A 12,205-nucleotide genomic window follows, 5' to 3' on the forward strand; every position below is an offset into this window, starting at 1 on the left:
GACACCTAATGCTTAGAACCCCAGCCAGGGGTTAAGGATGGCTTCCTGGAGGAAGTGATGGTTCTAAATCATTGGTTCCAAGGTACTGAAATCCACTCAAGATAGAGCAGGTCTTAAGAGGTGCTTTTCTATGACTATGTGCAAGAGATTTTATGATCAACTTGGTTTTCTGTGGTCCCACACTCAAAAGTCAGAAACTCTCTCTCTCCCCCTACCACTCCTCTCCCGTCTTCTTTCTCTTTCCCTCTCTCCCTTTCCTTTCTCCCTCTGATGTGTTCACCTCACAGAGCCACATGGTCTCTAGTCTTTGATTTTCAAGGTTTGCTGAACTGGTGACTGATTGGATGGGGACCCTGGAGAGAAGGTATTTCTGGCCCAGCAACTGAGTGCATGAGGATGCCACTGCCTGAGATGGGGACTATTGAAGACTGGCAGATCTAGGTGGGAGAGAGAATGAATTTGGTTTACCTGAGGACATGCAGGGATGGTATAAAGAAGGTTCTTGGTTATATGGGTCCTGAGCTCAGGAGAGAGGCTCAGACTGGAGACAGAGTTGGAAGGCATCAGTATATGGTTGGTGGTGGTTGAGATGGTCCAGGGAGAAGGGGCAGCCTAGGATAGACCCAGGGAGGAGCAGGAGATGGTACAGGAGTTTGAGAAAGGGTGGCCAGTGAGGAGAGTCCAGGTCATCAAGCCAAGGAGGAGAACTGTTTTCACAAGTCAGCAATGAGTAGGCATAATTGGTTGAAAGTATACTTTTTTTAATTGGGGGGTAGATCCCCCCAAAACTGAAACCCACCCTAAATTCTGAAACACTGGCAAAAATGTATAAAGCTGCATAAAATTTTTAATACCTCCCCCACATACACCAAAACTACCAATGGGTAAAAAAACGCTGACTGGGAATATTCATTTTTGATCCATTTGTCATCAGGATCTAATTGTTTGCCCAGAATCACTGGAGCCAGTCCCATCCCCTTCTTACACACCAGGGGGCGCACATGCACTGTTTCTGAATCCAAGTCCTGGGCAAAAGCAGGCAAGGAATTAGGTGATTACCAGAACTTGACCCCTCAGCCTGGATCCTTAGACCCCACCTCCACCCCTGCCCTGCACATTACCCTGTGATCCCTGAATCCAGCTGCTTCAACAGTCCCAAAACTTTGCTTATTTCTCATCTGACCCCCAAACTCACAGAGGTATCAGAGAGGCCCCATAGAAATCAGTTATCCCACAGGGGTCTTCGCCTGACCTATGGCAGTAGGGGTAGATTCCCCATTTTTCATGAGGGGGATGGGTAAGAGAGGACAGCTGTGGCTTTGGCTGACTTTTAGGAGGTGGTGACATGGATTGGGAAGACAGGTCTGAAGCTGGGGGTTTGGTGCCAAGGTGTGACTCTAGCTTTGGAGCTCACCCAAGTCATTATGAGTTAGGGCTTGGAATAAATCTTCACATATGTTATTATTGGTTTAGCCCAGAATGTTATAAGGTCAGAATGTGAGTTTGCTATGAGGAGTAAGAAACTGAATACCAAGCTTAGTATCAGGTTTGGGGGACACTATCAAGTCTTGAACTCAAGGGCCAATTCAAGACTTGATTCAGGTTCACAGTTGAAATTGATATAAATATTGGGGTATTGGCCAACCTGAGTTGGGGTTGACATCAGATCTGAGAAGTAGAGGGTGAGTATGGGGATGAAATGGATTTGCATGGAATTTCTGCAAAGCCAGTCTCATTAATCTTGGGTTCCAAGATTATTATTATTAGAGTTGGGTCAAGTTAGGGTCCTAAATGGTCCCAAGGATGGGCGGGGTTTGAGGTCGGTATTTGTGCTAGGTCCTTTTCCGGAGACCCAGTGTTGATTTAGGAATTGGGCATCCCAATTCAGGAAGTGTGTTGGCATTGACTTGGGATTGGGATTGGAGTTTCGGTTTGGGGTTCAGAAGAGAGTACTGGGGTTCATAACAAGGTAGCTATTGGGCTTCAGAGTTCATACAGGAATGGGGGCTCAGTATTGGCCCTGAGGTCCATTAAGGACCAGGGTTGGCGCTGCTGTCACTGTCAAGCTTAAAGCTTAGATAGTCGGAGGTGGTAAGGAGATTTAGGGTTAGAATTGGTATATGGGCTCAATTTGGGGCTTCGGATTTAAATCACTACTTGAGCCAATTTCGGGGCAGATTCATGTGTTTGAACTCAATATTGACGGGTCAGGGCTCAGTATTAGGCTTGGACCTGCACAGGGAGGAAATGGGGGAACATGGGAGTCGTATTAGGACTGGGAACCACTAATAGGACCTGGACTTCGTGTGGGCGTTTGGGTCTGTACACGCTCCTTCTTGGGGTTCCAGTCGCGTTACACTCGGGGCTGGCCGCGGCCTCCCTGGGCCTGCGGGGCTCCGGGCTCTCGGAACGAGAGTGCACGAGGGGAGGGGCGGCGCCGGGGACGAGCACGGCGGGGCAGGGGCGCGGGCGCGGGCGCGGGCGCGGGCGCGGGCGCGGCGGGGGCGCGCGGCTGTGGCTGGCGCGGGAGCGGCGGGCGCGGCGGCGGCGGCCGAGGCGGCGGCTCCAGCTCCGGCTCCAGCTCGGGTGGCGGCGGCGGGAGTGGGACCCAGGGGCGGCGGCAGAAGAGGAGAGGGAGCAGCGGCCCCAGCGGCTTGGGGGGACATGCGGACCGACGGCCCCTGGAGAGGCGGTGAGTGACCCCCCCGACCCCCCTACAGTCCCCTCCGCATCCGTTCCTTCCCCACACCCCCCGCCCTCTTCCCGCGTCCACCCAGCGGAGCTGGGGGCGGTCCCGGGGGGCTGGGGCGCCGCCGAGGCCGGGCCGCACCCCCACCTGCCGCGCCCGCAGCCTCGGCTCAGCGCCCCCCCCAAACCCGGCGCCTCCTCCCGCGCTCACCCCCACGGCAGACGCGCCCCCACCGCCGCGGGCCGACCGGCTCCTGCCGCTTTCCCCCTCCTCGCCCGGCCGCCGCCGCACCTGAGCCGCAGCCCGCCCCCCCAGCGCAAAGTTTCCCTCTGCATTTGCGCTCCCCCTCCCGGGCCCCGCCCCGTCGCCCCCTCCGCCGGCGCGGGCGCGCTCCGGGGGCGGCCCTCCCGTCCCCCGCCACGCCGGCCGGGTGGGTCCAGGCCGCGCCCCCGCCGCGCGGCGCCCCCTCCCAGCCGGCCGGGGATCCGCAGCCGACGCGGCCCCGGCGCACGTGCGGTCCCGGGGTGCGCCGGGCGCGAGTTGGGAACCCTCACCCCTCGGTGGGCAGCGCGGGCTGGGGAGGGGCCGGCGGGCTGCGCCCACCGCGGCCCGGCGCGGCGCCCCGAAGGCCCTGGAGCAGCCTGTCCCGGAGGACGTGTCCACTCGCACCCGCTCCGGAAAGTTCACTCAGTCGCCGCCGCGTCCCGTCCCGTCCCGGTGTGCCCCGGCCCTCTTCGCGGCGCCGCGTTTGTCTCGGCTTCTTTCTCTCTCCTCCTGCGTCTCGGCCTGTCTCTGCCCTTCAGCGTCTCTGTCTCTGTCTCCCTGTGTCACTGCCTCCCGAACCCCCCCTGCCCCCCGCGGCCGTTCAGGGTCTCTGCTTCCCTCCCCAGGCCTCTGCTGTCCTTCGGTCTCTCTGTTCCCCCCCAGGGCTTGCTGTGGTCCCCACCCCGCCTCTGAGTCTCCCTTCTTGGGTCTCTCTGTCGTGTCTCTCACTGGTCTCTTGGTGTCTCTGTCTCGCAGTCTCCCACTGACCCAGTCTCCGCATTCCTCTGCTAGGCCCCCTCCCCATTTCTGTGGAATGCTGCCCCTCTGGTTCCTCCACGCCAGGGTGGGGGAGGGGCTGGCCTTTCTCCCCGTTTCTACATTCCCCACCCACCCGCCCCGGTGCAGGGCCCCTGGGTGGAACAGGTTGGGGAGTGGGAGCCCTGTCCCTGGGCCAGCTGTGGAATGGAAGGGAGGTTGCCAGTGTGAGGGGATCCTCTGGATTCCCCTGGGGGCAGCAAGGCAAGAGCCTTGGAGGCTGGACTGCTGAGTGTCGGTGATAAAGGCTCCACTTTGGCCCTGAACAGACAAGGGCAGGGATCCAGAGTGACCTGGTGCGGGATCTGGCCGAGAATCCAGGAAGTGCATCGTGGTGAGAGGCCTGGAAAAGGAGCCTGGGTGGTGCTTCCAGTGGGGTCTTTGATAGTGAGGAATCCCCTGAGAAGGGAAAGGATCTGCTGAGGGATTCTTTGGGAGGCAGCAGGGATCTGATGTGATCAAGAGGAGGGTTCTGATAGGAAATCTCAGGAAATTCTATGTTTGGCCCCTTACTAACTCTTGCTTCAGGGAGCAAGAAAAACCTGGTTCTTCACTGATTATATGAATGAGCCTAGGACTTCAAGGAGCAGGTGTAACTCCCCAAGCACAGCCCCCCCACATCCACAGCCCCAGGCACAGCCACACACTCACACCCCCCTCAGCTCATCCCCCACATACATACATCCACTTGCCTAACTGCCCTCACACTTGCACACTTGGGCCTGCATGGCAGCCGGAGATCAGAAATCTGCTGTGCTTGCGTGCCATCCACCACTGCGTGCTTGTACTCTCAGCACCACTGTACACATCCAGGGAGGGGTGTGTACACACTCCCAGTCTTGTGCATTTTCATGCACACTTCCTTTTTTTTGCTCAACGTTCCCCTTATCATTTGAAATGTCTCTGTAGTTGTGTTTTCTTTTCCACTGTTCTTCCTCTTTTCTCTTCTTTCCTTTAACAAGGAAGTTGTTTTAATATTCCTTCCTCCCTGTCTTTATCCCCCCTGCAGCTCCTGACCTCCTCTCTGTTCAGCTTTGTGTGCACCCTGTGAGGGTGGATGTGGTATCGGGTCTTCTGAGAGAGGAGACTGGATCTGAGTGCTGATGAAGCAGTTTGGGCGGGGGCTACAGTAAGAGGAGACTGGGTAAAACTTTTCTTGGAAATCGTATTGGTATGCAACAAACTGCTGGCCCTGGCGATCTGTGCTCCCCCCACTCTCTCCTCTCACCCAAACTGTGCAGGTCCGTTGCTGAGGGTCATCAGGGGGAGGTAGGACCCAGACCTCCTCCACAGAGGCTATGACACATAATATGGCTCTTCCACTTTCCAGCTTGAGACCTCGAGGAGCTCCCTTTCTCCCTGAGGCTCAGCTTTACCCACCGTAAAATGGGGTAGCTAATCCAACCCTGGTCAGGTACCAAGGCTGTTGTGAGAATGCAAGGGAACTGTGTGGTAGTGCATCAGCAGCAGTGGCATTTGCTTCCTGTGGGACTGACACTGCTGTGGGCTTGGACCAAGCTTGAAGCCAGGGCCTTGCCCTTGAGAAGCTCATGGTCCCTGGGGGAACAGATTGCATCATGGGAATGCAGAGCAATTCAGTAACCTCTTATTGATTGCTGACTGTGTGCCAAACTCTGGGCTAGGCACTTTCAGCCAGGCTGCCTTGCTTCCTGTGGGACTAACAGCTGTGTAGCAGAGGCAGTCCACCACCCCTTAGTAGCTACTGAGGTTGAACTCAGCATTAGCTCACCTAAAGCAGCTGTAATCCTGAGCTGAGGTTAGAAGGTTGAGGTTGTTCAGTATGATAAGGCAATGGAGAGTCCAGAGGTCAAAGTGAGAGAAGTCCCAGAGGAGACCAAGAAGGGGCTGTCTGAATCGGGTTTTGAGAGATGAATAGGAGTTTTCCAATTGCAGAAAGGGTATTCCAGGCAGGAAAAAAAAACAGTACGAATGAAGACTCAGAGATCTTGTTACTTGTGGGGCATCAGAGATACAGTAGATCACAGAAGGCCTTGAATGCCCTCTTAAGTAGCTGTGACTTTACCCTGAGAACACAGAAGGGAGACCCAAAGGGTTAAAGCTTGGGGTGGGGGTGTGGAGTGTGTTATGGTCAGATGTGTTTCTGGAAGAGGATTCTGTGGCTATGGCAAATGGATGGAGGTAGGATGCTCAGTGAGGAGGAGGGTTCAGGTAAGTCAGGTGAGAGATGATGGTGGCTTGGATAGGGTAGTAGCATGGAGCCATTTAGAAGGCACATTTATTAAGACAGGATGATTTGTTGGATGTTGGGTGAGGAAGAGGAAGGGGTCCAAGTTCCTGGAAGTAGGGCCTTCACAGAGCTAGGGACTTGGGAGGAGAGGTAGATTTGGGGGGTGGATAATGAGCTCATGGTTAGACACACTGCCTTTGAAATATGTAGCACTTGAGGTTGGGATGGGGTGAGGGGACATCTAGAAGGGGGTTGAGTGTGTGAGCATCTGGAGTTTGAGAGAGAAGTCTGGGCCAGAGAAAAAGTGGAGAGTTATATGAATGTAGAGCTGTGCTCATCAAGAGAAGACAGACTCAGTGGTTAAGAGCACAGACTCTAGTTTCTAACTCCTGGGGTTTAACTCCACTTAATAGCAGTGTGACTTTGAGCAAGTAACATCTCTGAATCTGTCTTCTCATTTGTCAAATGTGGGTAATAAAATTCTTTGTCTTACAGGATTGTTGTGAGGATTAAAATTAATATGCTGCAAGTGCTTAGGACAGGGCCTGGCATCTAGTAAGCACTATGCCAGTGTTAGCAATTGTTACTGTGGTCATGATCAACATGGGTGGTGCATACCCACCCCCATCAGAATGAGGGGGGCTTCACAAACTACCTTGTTAAGGTTAGGGCACGTGCTCACCTAAAGTAGCTGCAATTCTGAGCTTAAGCTAGCAAGTTGGGGGAGCTCAGCAAAGGGAGTGCCCAGATCTCATCCCTCATGTTTATGGGGTTGCTCAGGTATTTTTGACCTTTGGATCAGCTGATATGAGAAGACTAGAGGAAGAGGCCCTGAGAAAGAGGACCCCTTGTTTGGGGTGATTAGAGGGGACTCTGAGAAGGGGCAGCCTCAGCATGTTCAGTTGACCATTTCCCCCCACTCCACCTGGACCCTGGGCATCTAGTGAGGTTCTTTATTCCTGCATCTGCCTCTGAGGTTCAGATGCACCAGGACTTTGTGTGTCCCCAACCTCCAAATCTGAGAACAATGGTTTTTGCTTCTCAGCAGTGTTTTAACTGCTGCGTCTGGGGACTGTTCCCGGTGCAGCCATAGGGGCTGCCTGAGGGCTGCTCCAGAGGGGCATATGTGCTTCTCTAGATTTCAGCTTGTTCCTGGTCCCACTGCCAGGCCATGATGGAGAGCCCTGCTGGGGGCCAGCCGCAGGTTGGTGTCAAGGCCTTCTTACCTGGTCTTGGTCCTGGCTGCCAACCTCAGCCCTTCTGAGGCCTTTCTGGGTGCCAATCAGAGATTTCTAACTTGTATCCAGTACTAGTCAGGCTCTTTCTGAGTAAGTTTCTAGTTGATCTTCTGGGTGTATCCAGCAGTTGTGATTTTTCTGGGCTCGTCCCAGGTTGAGTATAGAGTGGTTCTGGTGATGCCGAGGGGTGATTCTGATTGTCTAGGTGGTTTGGAAGCCAGTTTGATCCAGACTGGTGTGGTTCCAGGTGCTGTCCTAGAGTCCTGCCCTGATGCTGATCTGTGTGCTCTAGGGTCTTTCCAAATGCCTGTTTTATCTGTTCTCTAACCACCTCCAGGACATGTAGGGCGCATACCTCTTTACAGGTGTGGCTCCTGCTCAGTTTAGGTCCAGTCTCCAGACACCAGGCCCAGTGCTCTTGGTGTGCCTGCTGGCTTGTGGGGGACCCTCCCTGTTCTCGCCTGGGACTCTGCTCCTCTGCCCCAGGGGGTAGAGCCAACAACCTCACATCTGGCACTAGGAGGCCCCGCGGGTGTCCCCAGACAAATGGGCCTTTGAGTTTCGGACACAGGAAGCTGGCTTGTCTGGCCAGACCTGCCTGGCAGCCTGTGTGCTAGGAGCAGTGGCCATTGGGAACTTTGTGGAGAAACTCAGTGGTCTGGGGGAGGGGAGCCATCCTGAGTGATTCCTACGGCTATTGGTTCTGGGGGGCCAGAGGTGATGGAGGCAGGAGAGGGTGAGAGCCACAGGGTCAGTGCAGGTGGTACTGGGCTAGTGAGCCTTCAGTCAGTTAGGACATCCCCCGTGTTGGCAAAGGTGGTCAGTCTCAAGTGAGGACAATTCCCAGGTGCAGGGGTCTGGCCTGGGCCAGTGAGGACTCTCCCTGAGCCCCAATCTGTGCTTCAGCTTTGGGAGGAGCTAAGATGGCATTGCTGTGTGGGGTGGGTATCGAAGTGCATGTGGCAATGGGAGGCTGAGGAGAAGCCCGCTTGTATAGTGGGCACCAGTGGTGCCGAGTGGCTGAGCTGTGGTGAGGTGATGATGAGATGGAGTGAGCATGTTTGGCTCCTGACCCCACCCAGGATGGTGCCCACACTGGTAGAAGGGGCCAGGCTCTGTTGCTGTATGTGTGCCAGCGGAGGAGGCATCCAGGGCACACCTTCATTTTAAAAATTATAGAGAAGCAGAAAGTAAAAAATAAATATTGCTTCTAAAGCTTCTTTGAAGGCTGCATGTATGCTGGTGTGGTTCTTCGAAGCTGGCCTGTTTTCTGTGGACTCATTCATGCATTCATCCACTCATTTAGCAAACCTTGATGGAGCACCTACTATGTGCCATCTCTCTGCTGGGTACTGGAGAGACAGAGCTGGGCCAGGCACACACCCAGCTTATGGGTGTGACTCAGCGACCATTCAGCAAATGTGTAAATAAATCATCACATTTGTGGTCACTGCTCCACAAGGCCCAGCATGTAGTCTAGGACATCATGTGAGAAAGTACCATTGGCTCTGAGATATGAGGGGTAATTGGCTAGAAAAAAGCGGCTAGTGAGTTCCAGGCAGTGGCATAGGTTGGAAAACTATAAGAAATGTGGCACATTTGAGGATCAGAAGGAGAAGTTCTTGCAGTTGGCTGGCAGGAGGGAAGGAAGCATGGGCAGGTGGGGCTGCAGAGGTGGGCCGCGCCAACTGCTCCGCTGGCTGGATGGTTATGCTGAGGAATTTAGACACAGTTTTACTGCTGACGCCAGGGACTTGGTCTGTGTTGTTCACAGCTATATTCTGGGTGACTGGAAGAAAGCCGGCACATAGTAGGTGCTCAGGAGTATCGAATGAGAGAGTGAGTGAGTGAAGTGATGGGCATTTTCACTAGAAGGGGATCGTCCTTTATGAACAGTTCCATAACCTGTTCCTCCACCCCACCCCACCCCACCCCCAAACAGCAAATTTTGAATGTCTTTCTGTGTCAGTACTTACTCTGCCGTAAGGAAATCTTGATGTTCTCATCCTTTCCTCTCTGTTCAGGAAGGAGCAGAGACTCCGGTGCCCTGCCCTCAGTGCTGGTTGTCCAAGAGTGACTGGTGTGAGCAAGCAAAGACCTGGTGAGTGTGATCAAAGTGTGCAGGGGCAGGGGCGCAGAGGGGTCCTGTGGGCCAGGCTGAGCAGCTTGGATTTTGACATAGGCTGGTGGAGAGCCATAGAAGGGTTGTCACTAGGGGCATGATACGATCCAGCGTGCATGTGGCCGAGAGATGACGGAGGCCTGGACCAGGGAGGGGGTGATAGAGGTGGAGAGAAGGGATTCACATGCTCTAAGTGAGGTGGAGTAGACAGGACGTGGTGAAGGATTGAATGTGGGCATGAGGAAGGGGAGGTGTCAGGGATGCTGCCCGGGTTTCTGACCGGAATGGATGATGGAGGTGGGTGAGGACTGATATACAGCTTGTCAGCTGCTGTAGGTGTGAAATAGGCTTCTGGGTGACATTCTAGGATCTGTCTGCTTTTCCATTCACCGTGTTTCTATAGAAAAGATTGTTCTCATCAACTGTCAGTTGTGGTAGTAGGAGTAGGGTACCCATAGGATCCGGGGCACATTCCTCCTAGTCTCCTTGAGGTCCACTTCTCTTTTCTTTCCACTAGAAGCACAAGTGGGTGGGTTGGAATGGCAGGGAATAAAGTTGGAGAATCAGGTTGGAGTCAGAGCATGATGGGCCTTGGATTTCAGGCTAAGGACTCTGGACTTTTTCCTAAGGGTGACATGGAGACAGTGAAGGCTCTTAATCAGAGAAGCAACATCTGTGCATTCATCTATCCATTTCCCCATCCTTTTATCTACTTACGAAACACTGTGTGTCTACTGTGGAATAAAGCAGCAAGCAAGGTGTGCTTGGGGGACACGATCATATTTGCATATTTGTGATCTAAAAGGGGGTATTGGTTTGTGAGCACTTAAGAAGTGGGTGGTTGCCCTGCCCAGGTGGCTCGGTCAGAGCATCGTCCCGTACACCAAAAGGTTGCAGATTTGATTCCCGGTCAGAGTACATACCCAGGTTGCCGGTTCAATCCCCAGTTGGGGTATGGAGCGGGGGGAGGTGGGGGGGAACCGATCGATGTTTCGAATTTCCTCTCTCTCTAAATCATTAGACATAGCCTCCAGTGAGAATTTAAAAAGATAAATAAAATAAGAGGTGGGTGGTCACGAGATCTCACTGACATGGTGGCAGTAGGGATGGGTACAGAGCAGATTCATACTTACTGACCAGCTGGGTGTGTGGGATGAGGCAAAAGGAGACTTTGAGGATGACTGGCTGCCCTGGGTGACCAGGTCATGGTGGTGCTATTGCTGAGATGGGACCTGGAGGAGGAGTGGGATTGGGGCAGATCTTGTCAGGCCATCCTCTGTGAGCTCCTTGAAGGCAGAGCCCAAGACTGCCTTGTTCATCACCCTGCCTCCTGGCTCAGGGCCCAGCAGGGCTCACTGAACAGGAGCTGAATGAAGAGGGCATGGAAGAGAAGTCTGGCCTGGGCAGGGGAGGAAAATGAGTGGGTACTGGGTATCTGCTGGGGGCCAGGTCCTCTGTGGTGAGATGGACATTGAGGTTATTTTGAAGCTGCAGCAGGAAAGGACTTCTCACAGGTTAGGAAGGTCAGATGGGGAGGGTGTGTGTGGAAATACCTTATATACTTTTACCTGCCAGTTCAGCTCTTACCTACCTGAGAGCCCAGTCTTACCAGAAAAGGCACCTGAAAGTGGAACCCCCTGTGGAGGTTACTCGCTGCTGGCATGTGTGAAGGGATGGGGTGTGCTATAAAGCTTGACTTCTGGAGGCAAGGCTGACTTGTGGTAAAGAGGAAGATGATCTGAGGTCCTGAGGCCCAGAGACAGCTAATTCAAGAGTTAAGTCAGACTGAGGCCTCCTTGGGTGCGGGCCCCAGCGCACTCATAGGGGACTGGGTTTTGAGGCAGGGGTCAGGGCAGGTGCTAGGCTACGTCAGCAAAAGATCTTGCTGTCTACATCAGGGTTTCTCAACCTCAGTACTGTTGACATTGACCAGATAATCTTTTGTTGGGGGGGGCTGGTGTCTTATTATAGGATGTCTGGCAGCATCCCTTGTTTCTTCCCACTAGATGCCAGTAACACCTGCTCCCCAGCCCCCTTCTCAGTGTTGACAAATATCTCCAGACATTATGTAATGTCCCACAAAGGACGGAATCACCCTGGATTGATAACCACTGGGCTCATATACCTCTTGTTGCCTTTACTAATCTGTACAAACCTGGAAAACGGGAGGGCCAGTCAGGGAAGCTTGTCAGTGATGGGCCACTTGAGCTGAGTTCTGAAGTGTGAGTAGGTGGCTGGGGGCAGAAGGGCACTTTGCAACAGAGAGGGCAGCGAGTGCAGAGGCCCGAGGCACCTGCATTGGTGAGCATTACCCCAGGGCAGGCTCCGCTGCCTCGGGGAAGGAGACCAAGGGCTGCTGGCTTAGGGATTATAGCTGTAGGAAGGTGCCTCTGCTGGACCCTTGGCCTGCCTCCGGAGCTAAGCCTCTGCTGGACCTTGTGCTCTCATTCCCCCCAGAGACCCTGGGACACTTTCTAATCCCCTCTCTACTCTCAGGGGAGACTGAGAAGCTGAGAGCTGCAGATGGGTAGGGGTCCCAGCTGTGGGAGGGCAGGCAGGCTGTTCCTGGCTGTGCTCACTGAGTCTGGCCAACTGGCTGGAAGAGGAAGGCAGTCAGGGTCAGGGTCCCGGCTGATCCTGTGATTTATTCCGGTCATAATTCGGCGGTTGGTTTGGTGAGAGTTGGAAACATGTTGGTTTTCCGTTCCCAAGTGTAACAAGCCTGTTTCCGCCTCCGTGGCCGCTGCTGCAGTGCCACGCGGTGAACTGTCCAGGACGTGACAAAAGGGCTTGGTTAGCTGCCCGCTGATTAGAAGATGAACAGCTTCCAGCTCTCCCTGCCTTCAGGCTCCTCTTGGTCAAACACC

At 54.2% G+C, this 12,205-nt stretch overlaps 1 protein-coding gene across 7 annotated transcripts in view; it reads left to right on the plus strand.

Annotated features, from left to right (window-relative positions):
• Positions 1-2,501: 2,501 nt before the first annotated feature.
• PTPRF (protein tyrosine phosphatase receptor type F) overlaps positions 2,502-12,205 on the plus strand; it is an 84,399-nt gene continuing 74,695 nt past the window's right edge. For 3 of the 7 annotated variants that reach the window (XM_081144069.1, XM_081144074.1, XM_081144075.1), the window contains exons 1-2: positions 2,538-2,692; positions 9,241-9,317. The gene's annotated coding sequence lies outside the window, so the exon portion shown is untranslated. Of the gene's footprint in view, positions 2,693-3,929; positions 4,104-4,778; positions 4,914-9,240; positions 9,318-12,205 lie in introns of those variants that run through there. The other 4 variants (XM_081144070.1, XM_081144073.1, XM_081144071.1 and 1 more) reach the window with 4 other exon arrangements.

This window comes from Miniopterus schreibersii (assembly GCF_964146895.1).
Source record: "Miniopterus schreibersii genome assembly, chromosome: 8".
Taxonomy (NCBI): domain Eukaryota; kingdom Metazoa; phylum Chordata; class Mammalia; order Chiroptera; family Miniopteridae; genus Miniopterus; species Miniopterus schreibersii.